Source organism: Nycticebus coucang, chromosome 19 (genome assembly GCF_027406575.1).
Source record: "Nycticebus coucang isolate mNycCou1 chromosome 19, mNycCou1.pri, whole genome shotgun sequence".
NCBI lineage: Eukaryota > Metazoa > Chordata > Mammalia > Primates > Lorisidae > Nycticebus > Nycticebus coucang.
The window spans coordinates 40665084-40677383 of record NC_069798.1 but is presented as its reverse complement, the minus strand read 5'-3'; the positions used below and the strand labels follow the sequence as shown (position 1 = coordinate 40677383).

At 39.4% G+C, this 12300-nt stretch overlaps 1 protein-coding gene across 1 annotated transcript in view; it reads right to left on the bottom strand.

Annotated features, from left to right (window-relative positions):
* SETBP1 (SET binding protein 1) overlaps nucleotides 1-12300 on the bottom strand; it is a 408545-nt gene that overhangs the window by 45707 nt on the left and 350538 nt on the right. The window lies entirely within an intron of this gene.

The window sequence follows — 12300 nt, the reverse complement described above, 5'->3', positions numbered from 1 at the left end:
CCTGGGCCGACAAGACAACATGAGAAAGACAAACTGGCTGTAAGCACGTACAGGCTTGCATGTCCTTCAGCCTAAGTGCTGGAAATTTTTAGGATACAGAGATGTATACTAAAAATACATGTGGGAGGAAGAGAGAAAAGGCTTTACTGAACTCATGCTGCAGCCACAGGATGGGTGAAAGTCATTCTTGACGATGAGAAGAGCAAATGCTACATCATGGGTGGGGAATGAACATGGTGCAGACAAGAGGCTAGGTGGCTGAAGGTGGAAGGTGCTTTGTGGGAATCAGTGTTCTAAGAATCTCCAGGCTAAAGGAGAGCTTATTTGGGGGCCCACGAGTGTCTGGCCATAACAAGCATCATAGGACATGTTATTAAGATGCCAAAAAGCCCTGGTAGACTCTTGTGAGGTGCCTCTGCAAGGCCATGAATATCTGCTATATAACAAATTGCAGGAGTTGCTCTGCAACTGGATTTCTTGAATTTGAATCCAGGCTCTGCAAGTTTCCAGCTGTGCCATCAGGAACAAGATACTTAATCTCTCCATGCTTTCAACCTCCCCACCTGTACAAATGGGAAGGTACCCACTATGAGCACTACCTTGTAGGTGTTTTGATTGAATGGTTATTCAATCAATGCAAGCACTCAGAACAGCATCCATCGCATAGTCTATGCCATGTAAGTGTCTACTGTTGTTACTACTCTTGTTCTCTCTTTTGTTGCGGGGGAGGGCAGGGCCAGGTTTGAACCCACCACCTCGTATATGGGGCTGGCACCCTACTTCTTGAGCCACAAGTGCCACCCCTATTACTCCTGCTCTTACCACTCTCCTTATACAACTGCCTGCTTTCTCAGAGCCAATTGTAACCAGAAAGCAGTGGCTAAGTTCACACCCCTGGCATGACTGACCAAGGATTTCTGAGCCCCTTTCCAAGTTTCCCAAACTTATCCAAACATAAGTCCACAAGCTGAGGATGTCTGAATCTGTGTCAAATGGTTTTCTATTCAGAGTTTCTTCATCTGTAGGCTACATGCTACTAACAGAAACAACAAAGGGGTTTTATCCCAGTAGTTCTTGACCATTTTCCTATCCCAAACAACCTGAGTGATGTAATTCCCTCCTAGAGCAACATTCTCTCACTGCCACAGTGTGATTGGCTTCACTTGGTTTCATGATAACTCTTTAGCAGGTAGCATGGATATTACTATTTTCTCAGTTTTACAGCTAAGGAGAACACATTTCTAAGAGGTTAAGGAAGGACTCAGTAAGCTCATACAGCTCTTAGTGTCAGAGCTGGAAATTTCCAGGTCGCTGGACACTAAACCCAGTGATCATATTGGTCCACCTGACCATGACTGCACGTGTCAGGCTAAGGATAGAGAAGTGCAAGTATCACACCTGGATGAAGCACCTGTCACCACCTAAGGAAGAAAGTTGTGCTTACATTTTCCTTCCACCATGTTCTTCCTACTCTCCATTTCAATCTCTGAAACTCACAGTCATAATGCTGTGAATAATGTCAAATTCTATGGCTGAGACTGCAAGACACAGCCATTGAGAAAAGTGTAGCAAATGTGTATAGCATGCTCTGGGGGTAAAATATGCAAGGGTGCTAGTGATAGGCTAGATACAGATGTAACACATACCTAAAATGTGTCTGAAATCATCTCTAAGGAGATACATCTAAATAGTTGACAGTGGTTATTCTCAAGGAAGAAGAACACTGAGATTGGTGAGGAACAGGGGTGTTTACTTTAGCTCCTTAGCTTTCTTTATTGTTAATATTCTTTAAAACCACAAATGTGTATTAAACTTTTTATTTACATTGAGAAAATAAACATAGTTTAGGGAACATCTAGAAGTCAATCAGAGCATGGGCATTGGGGTAGAGTGACTGACATGCTTTGACTACTGGCTGTTAAAAAAATCTAATAATGGGGAGATCAGGCATGAGTCTGATGAAAATCCCCCATTTTTGAAATGTAGCATTGCATTATGCACTTTAAGTTAGGTCTTAACAAATACTCTCCCACCTCCCGGCCTCTCCGTTCCCCTTCCCGTCTCTCCCTCTTCTTCTTTCTTTCTGGACTATAGTTATGTTTTACCATTCATATGAATGTGTAGGTGATTATATGTTGTTTTCATAGTGGTATTGAGTACCTTGGATACTTTTTCTTCCATTCTTGAGATACTTTACTAAGAAGAATATGTTCCAGGTACATAATAAATGGTACATTTCAAAACTATGAAGAATAGAGTATAAATATCTTACCACAATAAATAAGCAAGTGAGGTGATGGTTATGTTAATCAGTTCAATGTAAGCATTCCACACTGTTTATTAATTCAGCACATTGTACCCCATAAATGCATTAATGTACACAGCCATGATTTAATAAAGAAAAAAAAATCTCCCATTTTGGTGCTCTGTACCACCATAGCAGTATTTCCATCAAATGGATGGAGGAATACATTCCATGGGATACCTCTGTAGTATCTATTGGGAAACAGATCCTTTGGAAAAACTCATTGACATCTTGTTTTCATATCTGTGGACACAAGTTGAGAAGGCAATTCTTCAAGATTATCATATGCTTGGGGAAGGAAGGCTATAAATAAGAATAATTGTGCGACTTTTACAATGTTGGTGTTGGTGAGACTGTAAACTAATACAGCCTCTTTGGAAAGAAGTATGGAAAATCCCCCAAAAGCTAAAAATGAACTACCCGTTTGATCATGCAATCCCATTACTAGGCATCTACCCAGAAGAAGGATATTTGCACTAGATTGTTTATCAGAGCTGAATCTATGATTGCCAAGATGTGGAAACATCCTAAATGCCCATCAACCTATGAGTGGATTAATAAACTGGTATATGTATACAATGCAATACTATCCAGCTTTAAAAAAAGATGGAGACTTCACATTTTTAAAATTAACCTGGATGAAGCTGAAACACATTCTTCTGAGTAAAGCATCAGAAGAATGGAAAAGCAAGTAGCCAATGTACTCAATACTAATATGAAGCCAGTATATGAACTAATACATACCCACTTAAGAGAAAAACTCAATTCAATTCAAGTTGGGGGAAGGAGGGAGGAGAGAGAGGGGAGAAGAGAGGCGGATGGATGTTCTCTAACCTAATAGGTACCATGTAAGAGTATATGGCATACCTCCTGGGTGTCGGCCACAACTACATTAAGGACTTTACATAACAAATGCAAATATTGTAACCTAATCATTTATACCCTCATATTAATCAAAAATTAAAAAAATAGTCATGGGATATATAATTCTCACTTGGGAACAAACTGATCCAAGTAATTTTAGTTGTACACATTTTTATGCAAATGTTCACAATCCAAATTAGTCTTATCCACATCAGTTCATTAAAGTTGATCTGATCAGACCTCCAGTGGGCATACTTTGCTACCAAAATGTTTAGGCTATAAAACACATTGAAAATCATAAAGTGATGCTTCAAATATGCTATAGTTCAGAGTGTCACTATGAGTGCTCTCTAAAACCCTAGATAATGTAGAATTTTCCAGCTTATAGTACTGCTTTGTAGTTGCCATCCAATGAATTTGAAAACAAATTGGAAAAAAGAAAACAAAATCACAAAGAAGCCTGACTTTTTCTCTATCATTTGGGGGTTTTAAAAGGATGATGGAAACAATCCCAGAAATAACATACACAGGCAAGAATATTAAATAAACTTTAAACAAAGGCTAATCTAAGAGCACTTAATACCCGACAAAATCTCTCTGAGGGCAGAGGTCTCAGGAAACTGAATTGGGTAACCACTCCTTGGGGAGAGCACAGGACAGTTGGCCACAGATGTCTTCATTTCCCTTCATTCCAGGTGGCAACTGATGCGCCACGGTGAGAAACAGCTAAGTGGCAGGGCACTTGAAAAATATCTTCCCAGCATGAGCCTGGCTTTTCTCCACAGGTGGGGGATTCTTGAGACTGGAGGTTGATTACAAAAAAGCCTGGAAATAGCCTTATACTGACAGCACCATTGAGATGCAGCACTGATGCTTCCACGGGGGCAATGAGCAATGCCAGGGGTGCCTTGGTCTGGCAAGGGGTCACTGTCTCAAATTCACAGGGCTGTCTGGATGGAGAGCACTCTTAGTAGATGTGTTCGGGGCATCCCTAAAGCCCAGCACAAGAGAAAGTGCACTAAGGATCGCATATTTGGAGGCCAGTGCATTTTTGAAGGAGGAGATAACAATGCTAATAACTTTGTGGATCTAACATCTGTTCATAATTAAAAGACAGAGCCAAGAGGAAATACAAAAAAGCTAAAGCTACGTTCTGCTGTAACCTGTTGACCTCCATTGACAAATTAAAAAAAAAAAAAAGTCTTTGAAACTATGCTATGGCCAGCGTAGAAACAGTCCCTCATTTTCAAAGGTAATTTCTCATGGACCACTTATCCCCTCAAACCTCTACCTGTACACTGTGTTTGCATTAGGGACTTGATTTATGGATTCCTACTCCTTCGATGCAGAAGCTGACTTCCTGTTGCCTTGGTTACTTGGAGCTCAGTTCAAGGTTAAAATACTCCCAAATCAAAATCGGTGGCAGGTGCTGCATCTAGCGACCAGGTTATTGACTGCCCCAGGATGCAAAAAGGTCAGAGACCAAAGCACTGTTTACTGCCTTAAGGGTGAGTCAATAGCTTCGATATTTCGATTCTGTTTCTTCCGAAGTAGTAGTTGCTGCTCAATTACCTCTTCCCCAGGTTGCTCAAGGTCACAGAGGTTGTGGAGGAAAAGCAGGGTCTATGGTGGCTGACTTTCCCAGGGTCCTTTTAATGAGCTCTGTGACCTTGGATAATAAAAACCAGCTGCACCTTAGAGAAATTTGTATGTTGTTCTATGGTTTGTAAAGTTAGTTATCTACTTTATCTCATTTTCTCCATAGGGGAGGAAGCAAACAAAAATCCTTTTTGAGATAGCTACTATTTACTTCCCTTTCCTAGATAAGAAAATGGACATTCAGAGAGGTCAGAGGATTTATCCAGAATCACACAGCTGGTAAGAGGTGGTAAGATCTAGATCCTCTGACTCCCAGCTGGGTCCTCATTCTGCATAGTTTCTTTGACATGAATAAATGGAAGAAACAATTTCTCATTGAGGAAATGTGTGTAATTCCTTTTGTGAGATTTACTGCTCAGCACAGCATATCTGGCAGATAGTGGGCAATTCATGTAGGCTTGTTGAACAGTTTAATCATTTTTTTAATTCTAAGATTTATTAATGCAGATATTTCCTGGTGACAAAAGCTGGTATGGTGAAGCTGACACCACTGGGAGGGTTGGTCCCTTCAGTCATCTCCCTGGTTCCCTTACCACTGCAGAATGCAAGTTTTGGCATAGTCTGACACTTAAGTTATATTGAACAGTTAATGGTTTTAAATTCTGTAAAGAGCTTTGACATGAATTATACTATTTGTCCCTTGCAGCATCCCTGTGGATGACAAGAGGCAGATGGTGAAACCCCCAAAGTGCAAATAAGAAACAGAGGCACAGAGGACATCGTAATTTGGCCAAGCTAACATATCATGTGTGTGGACAAAACCATGCTGAAACCCATGTCCTTGACTCAATTCAATGTTCTTCCTTTCCCAAGACCACATTGACTTTTGAGTAAACCAGTAAATGATATATTTTTCACAAAAGAAAACTACTCTTAAAAACTTAGTAATAATTCCCTTACTAAATATTCTAGTCTCTATTCAGATTCTTCCTGGGCTCACTTTTTTTTCTTATTTGCAAATGAACTTTATTCTTGACAATAAGGGGAATCTAGGTTACAGAAGAAACTGAATCAAGTAATATAGATACCCTTAGAATTTTGAAAATAATATTTTTCTGTGCCCAAGTCGACAAAACACTTATTTTGTTGCATCATCTCTTTTATTAATTCAACAAATATTCATTGAACAACTATCATAAAAGGGATAATGGCATTTGTCAAAGTGGTTAAGAATTATATTCTAATAATTACTGCATAGCATAAGGGTAACTTTCACTTCTATACGAGCAATAAAAGACCCTAATGCACTTTTTTAATAATCAAAAAGGCAGACTCTCTGCTACTCATCTTTAGAAAAGAATCTAGATAAATACAGCCTCACAGACCTAGAGCTTAGCAAAGAAAGGAAACCTTTGGGCACATTAGAAAAAGGCTTGGCTTCCTGTGTGCCCACAAATCCCTGGGCTCGTGGCTTGGGGATAGGAAAGTGGGCTAGATTTCAGTCTCATTTTCCTCCTGTGGAGAGTGGACAATCTGCTCAGTCAGAGGTCATGGCCCTATCAACATTTGTTTTATGTCAGATGAGTTTTACTTCATTCTAGGACTTTAAAAGATGACATTCTGGCAAGGTCACTCTTAAGCAAAATACTATTCAATGAACCTAGAATCAAACATTTTGAAGTCGATAATTGCTTGAGAGCTGACTAGCAACACTTGGAAGTTGTGATCTCTATCTTCCTAGGGATGGTTTAGAAGTGGAGAGTGAGATAAGACAGAAACACTCACACAATTGATAAACCAAACAAGATAGAAAGCCAAATGAGTCCTCCATAAAATAGGAGGAAAATTAGGGCTCAGTGGGATCTGAGGTGATGTCCTGCTTATTTATTTATTTATTTTTTATTATTGTTGGGGATTTACTAAGGGTACAAAGAACCAGGTTTATTTAGACAGAGTCTCAGCAGTCTATTGCCCTAGACTAGAGTGCCGTAGTGTCATAGCTCAAAGCACCCTCAAACTTCTGGGTCTAAGCAGTCTTCCGAACAGCTGGGACTATAGGTGCCTGCCACAGCAACTGGCTAGTTTTTCTATTTTTAGTAGAGATGGAATCTTGCTCTTGTTTAGGCTTGACTCAAACTCCTGATCTCAAGCAATGCATCCACCTTGGCCTCCCAGAGTGCTAGGATTATAGGCATAAGCCACTGCTCCCGGCCTCATGCATTTATTAATTCAACTTTCATTAAGACCCTATAAGTGCCAAGCACCATGAGGCCCCAAGAACTCGAATCCTTCTTGAATGGTGGCAGCCATCCACTCAGGAACACAGAAACAGGTACAATAATCCCAGTCTTGAGTATAATTCAATGATTCAAAGTAGAAAGATGGCCTGCCAGGGCTGAGAAATAAACAGCAAAAGCAGAAATAACAAGTCTTCTTTGTGAAGTTAAGAGAAGAATGCTTTACATAAGCTATGAAAAAACAAATACAGGTATGTTTGGAAAAGGGAAATTATACCTACATCTCTTTGTCAGGTAGAGTTGTGCTTTTCTCCCACTTACTGTCTTACCATCTTGAACATAATTCTGTAATAAGACATATCTCTTGTTCTAGACTTAACTTGTCCATTTCTATGCCAATTCTGAGCAATTCTGGTAAGGTTCTAAAGGTTAGGAACTAAATCTCACTTTCTTTTGGTTCTCTAGCACCTACCTTGGCAGATAGTTGGTGGGGGTAAAGATGTTGGATGGATGAATGGATGGACAAATTGAAAACTCATCTACTTTTTGAGGCTCAAATGTTGTAGGAAGTCATCCTCACTTTTTTATCCTACCCATTCTTCTATTTTAATGCTCTTTTTTTAGTATAGAGTAGGATATACTAAATTTTATACTATAAAATATAATCAATAGGTGAAGAATAGATTCTCTGGAGTAATACTACTTGCTTTAGTAGCTGTGTGATTTAGGGCAACTTTTATTAACTTTCCATGCCTCCGTTCCTTCATGTGTTTAATGAGGTTGTTGCAAGTCCTAAAGGAGTTTATATGTTGAGGTAAACACCAAATAATGTCCCCCATCCAAATCTGTCCACATTCTAATTCCTAGAACCTGTGAAAATGTTATGTAACATGATAAAGGAGAATTAAGGTTGCTGATGGAATTAATGCTGCTAATGAGCTGATCTTAAGGAGAACATTTGTCCTTGTCCAGGTTATTACAATTCAATTACAAGGGTCCATTAATACAGAGGAAGAAGGCAGAATAGAACAGTCAGAGAAAAAGATATTATGACAGAAACAGGGTCAGAGAGAAGCTGTATTGCTGGCTCTGAAGATGTAGCTCTGTTGACACCCTGACTTTAGCTTAGTGAGGCCCATTTTGGACTTATGATCTTGTACAATAATGAAAGATAATACATTTATTTGTGTTGCTTAAGTTTGTGGAAATTTGTTATAGCAGCAAGAGAAAACTAATACATATATAAAAACACTTACTATTGTGCCTACTTATAGTAAACACTATAGTGTTAGCCATCATTGTGTTAAGCATTATTATTTCTTAACACTATATTGTCTTAGTACAAATTGCCTCATTTTACACTAATTCCGTATGTTCCAGTTATGTGTGTCCCCTATAAGATTTATATTCCTTATGAGGCAGGAGGCAGAGACTATATATTCTTTTCTTGTATCTTCCTAGCATAAGACTGGTACAAAGAAATACTTAATACTTACAGTTAATACATTGTATTAGAGAGAAATAACTTGTTAACATGAAAGTTAAGAGATTAAAATAATGGGACATGAGGTTATCACAAGCTCTTCCCTACACTTGTTGTATGAACTTGGAAAAGACTTGGAATCTCACTATGCTTTGGTTTCCTTCAGCATCTATTCTAGCTCACTATTTTTTGATGCTAAGCTTTCTAGATTCTGAGAAACCACTAAACTATCTGATTAGTTCTTGCTGTTTTTAATTCAAAAACACAGAAATGGGCTGAGACAATAACATTTTTGTTCAACGGAACCTCATGGAGGTTTACATTAAAGAGTATTTTACTCTATGCAGTAATTTCCACTAATGCAGAAGTCAATCTCTCCTGTTCATACAGTGGAAAGGTCATGCCAGATGAAAAGTGTTTCCTAGACATGCCCAGTGATATCATCTGGAATGGAGATATATTAGATATAAAAAATTGCAGGGTTTACTCTTTCTGCATCTGAGATATCAGATCCTATTCTTGAAGGATTTCAGAACAAATTTCATATCCAGCATAAGGCTCATAGATACTTTTAAGTTCAGGTTAGAATTCCTGCCTGTCTAAGTTGACTCCTACACTCCACCCCTCCAGAAGGACAAAATGCGGATAGAACCAACAAAATGCTGATGTAACTGTACCCATACATAAACAAAAAAGGAAAGACAACAGGGTGCTATCAGTTCTCTGGAAGACATAATAAAGGCACCCTGATCCCCAAACCAGGAAAAGACCCAACAAGAAGAGAAAATTGTAGACCAATATCACTAATGAATAAAGATGCAAAAATATTCAACAAGATCCTAACCAATAGAATCCAGCAAAACATCAAACAAATTATACATCATGATCAAGTGTGTTTTATCCCAGGGTCTCAAGGCTGGTTCAATATACGTAAATCTATAAATATAATTCAGCACATAAACAAATTAAAAAACAAAGACCATATGATTCTCTGAATTGATGCAGAAAAAGCTTTTAATAATATCCAGCATCCCTTCATGATCACAACACTTAAGAAAATTGGCATAGAAGGGACATTTCTTAAACTGATAGAGGCCATCTACAGTAAACCCACAGCCAATAGCATACTGAATGGAGTTAAATTGAGATCCTTTCCCTCAAATCAGGAACCAGGCAAGGTTGCCCATTGTCTCCACTGCTTTTTAACATTGTAATGGAAGTTTTAGCCATCACAATTAGGGAAGAAAAAGTGATCAAGGGTATCAACATAGGGTTAGAAGAGATCAAACTTTCACTCTTTGCAGATGATATGATTGTATATCTGGAAAACACTAGGGACTCTACTACAAAACTCTTAGAAGTGATCAAGGAATACAGCAATGTCTCAGGTTACAAAATCAACACTCATAAATCGGAAGCCTTTATATATACCAACAATAGTCAAACTGAAAAAATAGTCAAGGACTCTATTCCGTTCACAGTAGTGCCAAAGAAGATGAAATATTTGTGAGTTTACCTGACAAAGGACGTGAAAGATCCCTATAAAGAGAACTATGAAAAACTAAGAAAAGAAATAGCTGAAGATGTTAACAAATGGAAAAACATACCATGCTCATGGCTGGGAAGAATCAACATTGTTAAAATGTCCATACTACCCAAAGCAATATACAGTTTTAATGCAATCCCTATTAAAAGTCCACTGTCATACTTTAAAGATTTCAAAAAAATAATACTTTATTTTATATTGAATCATAAAAAACCTTGAATAGCCAAGACATTTCTCAGAAATAAAAACAAAGCAGGAGGACCTCAGACTATACTACAAATTATAGTGATCAAAACAGCATGGTACTGGCAAAAAAACAGAGAGGTAGATGTCTGGAATAGAATAGAGAACCAAGAGATGAACCCAACTACTTAACCGTTATTTGATCTTTGACAAGCCAATTAAAAACATTCAGTGGGGAAAAGACTCCCTATTTAACAAATGGTGCTGGTTGAACTGGCTGGTGACCTGTAGAAGACTGAAACTGGATCCACACCTTTTGCCATGAACTAAGATTGACTCTCACTGGATTAAAGATTTAAACTTAAGAAATGAAACTATAAAAATACTAGAAGAAAGTTCAGGGAAAACTCTTTAAGAAATTGGCCTGGGCTTCAACTTTTCATAGTACTTCATAAGCACGGAGGCGGAGCAAGATGGCAGCCGAGTAACAGCTTCCTTGCATCTGGGCACCGTGAATCTGGGGAGATAGGACTCCAGGCATCTCTGGCTGGTGGGAACTGCCTAGCGTCACTCCTATGAGGATACAGGGAGTCAGCGAGAGACTTCTGGACCCCAAGAGGAGGACTAAAACAGTGGAAAACCGGCAAGTGGTCGCGAGTGTTCAATCCGTCTAAACCCGCCCACAACTGTAAGTTCAGTAGCAGTGAGACTGCAAACCAGAAAGGGCTTACCTGTGAACTGTATTGATGTCCTTGGACTTGGCACTGAGTTGAACTGCCCTGGGGAAGGCCTGAGTGGGAGTGCGGAGAACTTTGGCCGTTGTCTAGGGCCCCAGTCTGAGCCGCTGAGCCAGACGGAGCTAATAGTGTTTGGCGGTGGGTCACACGGAACCATTGCCAGTGATCTGCCCCGGCAAGCTCCGCCCTCAGGGTCGCAGAGCTAGAAACGGGTGGGAGCTTGTAACCCAGCAACCAAGTAGCCTAAGGGTGGGGTCTGAGCCGCCTTGCAGCCCTAACCCTCAGGGGCAGAGTGAGACCGGTTTTGGCACACTGGGTAAGTGGATAGCCACTTCAGCAGTGATTCCAGCGAGAAAGCTGGCAAAGCTTCTGCTCAGCAAGTTTACAAGTTCAAAGTGCCTTTTAAGTGGGCTGAAGAGAGATTTAGGGAGTCTACCAGCTGGGGTTTGAGAAATCAGCAGCCTCCAGTCGAATCAGAACTCTGACTAACATCTCATACCCCAGAAGACCACGTGTTGCCCAGACAATATTCAATAACATATACAAACTGCTTTGTTTTTGGTTGTGTATTTTTTTCTCTTTTTTTGTTTGTTTGGTTTTTTTTTTGTTTGTTTATTTTGACGTTGTTGATGTTCTTTTGTTTTTTAATTTCAATCTTTTCCATACAGATCCCTTTTTCTTTCTCAATTTTTCTAGTTCAATTATAATTTCCCATTGCTGCCTTTTTTAATAACTACAACTTCATTTTTGCTAGTGTTTCTACCCCTATCATTTGGTTTTTCACCCAATGGTATCCCCGTAAAGTTTTCTGTTTGCTTGTTTTGGTTTGATTTATAGCATTTTTGTCTTTCCTCTTTACTTGGTGGAGGTGGGGTACTGTGTCTCATCAGGTTAGCAAAGAGCTGCTGACCTCAAGGGAACCACCAAACTGGGAACCCGCAGAAGGTGGGGTTTTTTAAGGTTGTGTCAAAGTACCCTACTGTACACCTATATTGCCCTGTCTCCCTCTTTCTGTACCTCTCTTCTTTTTGTTAATATTCCTTATACCCACCCCCTCTCCTTTCTCTATCTTTCTTTTTTTTCTTATCACTCGGTCCTCCTTTCTTTCATCCCTTTTTTGCTCCTCAACCTTCTCACCCTTCTGGTCCTGTAACGCTTAGTCCACAGGCACAAGAACTTAAAGAGCAAGAGGAAGTGAAAGGAAAATTAGCACAAGGAAACAGATAAAAGAAATCACTCATGAGGAAGAATCAGCAGAAAACTCCAGGCAACATGAAGAACCAGTCCAGAACAACCCCGCCGAGGGAACATGAGGTAGCTACTGCAGAGGATTCCACCTATACAGA